The 3,473-nt window shown below is 34.3% G+C and overlaps 1 protein-coding gene across 6 annotated transcripts in view; it reads right to left on the reverse strand.

The window, feature by feature from the left end:
- Positions 1-3,473, reverse strand: part of LOC108969915 (14-3-3 protein zeta) — a 49,597-nt gene that overhangs the window by 18,476 nt on the left and 27,648 nt on the right. The gene's annotated exons all lie outside the window — the stretch shown is intronic.

Here is a 3,473-nt window from a genome sequence, read left to right on the forward strand (position 1 = left end):
ATATATGTATATTTGTAATATTATAAGCATGTGCGAATTCATTTTAAATTGAACTGAGCAATGAGAGTCACACACAACAGCAATAGGCTGCATGATCACTTTCGGTGGGCGGCTGCGCAAAAAAAAAAACAAACAACACAAAAGTCGACTAAAACTAGCAAATATAAGTCATGCCGCAAACAGGAAGTATGAATAAACGAGTGCATGTGTGTAAGCAGTATTATTATTTACGATACACACCAACATGCATTTTTTTTTTTTGGACAGAAAACGAATTCAATCAAAAATAGCGAGCAAAAAATTTTCATCTTGTCTATTTTCGTAAGTGTTTTGTACAGTTAACAAAAGCTAAAAGTATACCGTGTAGCTGTCACAGAATTAGTCACCAATTTGATTAGGATAAAAATGCGGAATATGTATGTATGTATATGGGGTTTCGAAAGTTAAAATCAGTATATAATATATATTTATGAATGTATGTATGTGTTTACGCCACACACATAGTACTAAAAATAAAGGTAAATAATATTATTAGGGTGTCCATTATTTCTTAATTTAACTTTTTTTTTTTTTGCAAACGTCACACGAAGTTTCACTTGTTGCCCTAAAACCAAGATTCAACGTAAACAAGAGTTTTTTTTTTTTTAATAAAACTGTGCCTAAACCATTTTTTTTTTTCTCGGTATATAATAGCCTGAGATTTTTTAGCAAGTAAATCTACAACTTTGAAAAAATGTTATTCTAACACAAAATTCTAAAAAGATCTCATTATTTCTTTCCATAAAAACATTGCTTTATAAGTTATAAGCAGTTAAAGTTATACATGAAATAACATGTGCATTCATACAAGTGACTTTTGCATTATGTGTTGCTTATACGCCATGGTATACTTAGTATGAATGCTCAATTCACGATGAGTTGCCAAAAAGAAAACAACAACCAAATAGCGAGCACGTGCCTACACAAATGAAACATTCTTGCACTTTAGTTAATTGGCCATTTTAGGGAAATTTCGCAAAGAATTTGGCACATAGCTTTGTGGCTTTTATTTTGCACTCGATTCGGGCGGTCATTCACAATGAATTGTTACACGAAAACAAAAACAAAAAAAATGTTGCAGACAACAAAAATGTATTTAAGAAAGCTTTATCATTTTGTAACGGCAAATAGTTTCTTTTGTAAAGCGTTTCCGCCAGTAATCCGATAAAATTACTAAAATTTTAGGTTATCGGTTATGCCTCGAAAATACCGCTACAAATGTACATTTAATGTGTCTAAAATAATATGCAATTTTGCATAGATAAAATGGAGCAATTTTTTCTTCCAAGAAACGCAAATCAATCAACTAATAATTATTATGCACGCACAGCAAAGAGTTCAATGGCTTCATCACAGGCAGTAGTAGGTTCAAGCACGAGGCACTACATATTTTTCGACACTAGTATTTCTAGCAAAGTCAGTGCGGTCATTCAAACGATTACATACATTTGACTAATCGGTAGCCGGCCGGCAAGACTCATATACTACATATTGAGGGAGCCACACAGAAGAGCAGAGCACATTGTATACGGAGAACCATAACTCAATCATATGTAAGTATGTATGTACAAGAAAAGCCGCTCGTGGCAAAGTAGCGAACACTAACGCACCGTTCTATTCGCTCAAGCTCATGATAATGATCAACACTATTGTAGGCTATGCACGATCGGCGCGCCATTTCGATTATATTTGTAAATTCTTCGTAGACATTTGTGTCATTCACGAAATGTCTACTTTTATAGCGCTAAAGACAGAAACACATAATCAGCATACTTATTATTAGTACATATGTACATATTTATTATACATATATATAAATGCAAACAACGCATAAGGCTACACACATGCTCATATGAATATTTATGTTAATAAGCATTATCTAATAAGTTTTACATGAAACCAACCGCCAAAATTTCACTTATCGCTCATAATAAATAATTGAAATTGCGTTCATTTATATGCGGTGCTAGGCTGCTCACAGAAATATGCAATTAAGTGTATGTATTAAACAAAATGTGTTAAATTAACGCCTGTGGAATGTGTGTGCTTACATACATACATACACGTATATATTTAAAAGAAAAAAATCACGCATTATACCATATATACAAATTTATTCATAAGTAATTTTTCATGCCTAATAAGTATGTGCGTCTGCGTGTGGGCGGCTGCTATATTGCCTCAAATTATCTCTCACTAGCCACCACACATCAGCTCCCCTTTACCCGCTTATTTGCCCGCGTTTTTTATTGTATAGTCTTCGATTTGCTGCTGCTATTTGTTGTGTGTAATGTATGTGAAATAAATGTACAGAATATTAATGCTGTTAGCTGTCAGTTAATTTTGGCAAAGCAATTCCTTTTTCGCCTTTTAATTACCGTGTACAATTTAAATGCGTTGAAGCATAAACTTGCTGAATATATGCATAAATAATTGATAATATTTGTGGGGTTTTCTGAATAATTGAGTGACTTAACAATATATTTTATTATATAATATTCTATTAATGAAACTTACTACGTTTTCAACTTGTTTTTTTTTTTTTTTTGTTGCCTTTTTTATAAGTTTTCAGCGATTCGACGATTACAAAAAACAAGTAAGGTAGGGCTAAGATCGGGTGTCACCGAACATTTTATACTTTCGCATGACAAGTTTCATCAAGATATCTTAATTTTTACTCAAGTTACAGCTTGCACGGACGGATAGACAGACATCCGGATTTCAACTCTACTCGTCACCCTGATCACTTTGGTATATGTAACCATATATCTGACGATATATACCGTTATTAGTTGTAAACCGATTTCACCGATGTTTCGTACATGCCATCAAGGTGTTAAGAAAATATTATATACCGAATTTCATTCAAATCGGTCGAATAGTTCCTGAGATATGGTTTTTGGTCCACAAGTGTTTCTGACGTTTTTTGTTAGTCGGTTAACGCACTTTTAGTGATTTTCAACATAACCTTTGTATGGAAGGTGGGCGTGGTTATTATCCGATTTCTTCCATTTTTGAACTGTATATGGAAATTTCTGAAGGAAACGACTCTATAGAGTTTGGTTGACATAGCTATAGTAGTTTCCGAGATATGTATAAAAAACTTAGTAGGGGGCGGGGCCACGCCCACTTTTCCAAAAAAATTGCGTCCAAACATGCCCCTCCCTAATGCGATCCTTTGTGCCTAATTTCACTTTAATATCTTTATTTATGGCTTAGTTATGACACTTGATAGGTTTTCGGTTTTCGCCATTTTGTGGGCGTGGCAGTGTGCCGATTTTGCCCATCTTCGAACTTAACCTTCCTTTGGAGCCAAGAAATCCGTGTACCAAGTTTCATCATGATATCTCAATTTTTACTCAAGTTACATCTTGCACGGACGGACGGACAGACGGACGGGCGGACAGACAGACATCCGTATTTCAACTCTACTC

Source organism: Bactrocera latifrons, unplaced genomic scaffold (assembly GCF_001853355.1).
Source record: "Bactrocera latifrons isolate USDA-ARS-PBARC rearing strain unplaced genomic scaffold, ASM185335v1 scaffold_27, whole genome shotgun sequence".
In the NCBI taxonomy this organism is placed as follows: domain Eukaryota; kingdom Metazoa; phylum Arthropoda; class Insecta; order Diptera; family Tephritidae; genus Bactrocera; species Bactrocera latifrons.